Source organism: Lactuca virosa, chromosome 3 (assembly GCF_052849685.1).
Source record: "Lactuca virosa cultivar CGN04683 chromosome 3, Lactuca_virosa_CGN04683_v6, whole genome shotgun sequence".
NCBI classification, from domain to species: Eukaryota; Viridiplantae; Streptophyta; class Magnoliopsida; order Asterales; family Asteraceae; genus Lactuca; species Lactuca virosa.
Window position 1 is genome coordinate 185,559,777 of NC_136428.1, and position 568 is coordinate 185,560,344.

General features: G+C 39.3%; 1 non-coding gene across 1 annotated transcript; it reads left to right on the forward strand.

Moving 5' to 3' along the window:
* The first annotated feature begins 224 nt into the window (after positions 1-224).
* Positions 225-331, forward strand: LOC145168063 (small nucleolar RNA R71). Its single transcript, XR_013741656.1, has one exon. It is a non-coding gene; the product is annotated as a small nucleolar RNA R71 (small nucleolar RNA).
* Positions 332-568: the final 237 nt, after the last annotated feature.

Below are 568 nucleotides of genomic sequence, written 5' to 3' on the forward strand. Positions count from 1 at the left end.
TTAGCATAGCTAAAACAACATCCATATCTTCAGAAGCGCCACCCCAATTCCTTTCGCTCCATCATGTCTAGTATTGAGATTCACGTGAATGCTTGGAAAACTCTTCAATTAATTGTTTTATTTCTGCTGGATTTTTCTTAGTTAGCGGTCCTTGACAATCAAGGAGTTGCCTTGTCATTACATTAACCCCATCATAAAAGATTGATACTTCTTGTTGCTCATTCAAATCATTTTGGGGACAATTCCTTATCAATCCCTTGTAGCGTTCCCATGCCTCGTAGAGTGAATCCCCCGGTTGTTGCTCGAAATTTTCTATGGCTTTCTTGAGTTTAGCAACTTTTGAAGGTGGGAAAAAGTGTTCTAAAAATTGCTCACGCATTTGTGCCCAAGAAGTAATTGTACCGGGTGGAAGTGCCTTCAACCAATCTTTAGCAGCCCCTTTAAAAGTGACAGGTAGAATTCTAAGTAAAAATGTAGTGTGTGGGACATTTGGGATGTTGAAGTAATCAACAATGTTATTGACTTCATCAAGGTGTTTGTAAGCATCCTCATGATCTTTCCCGGAAAA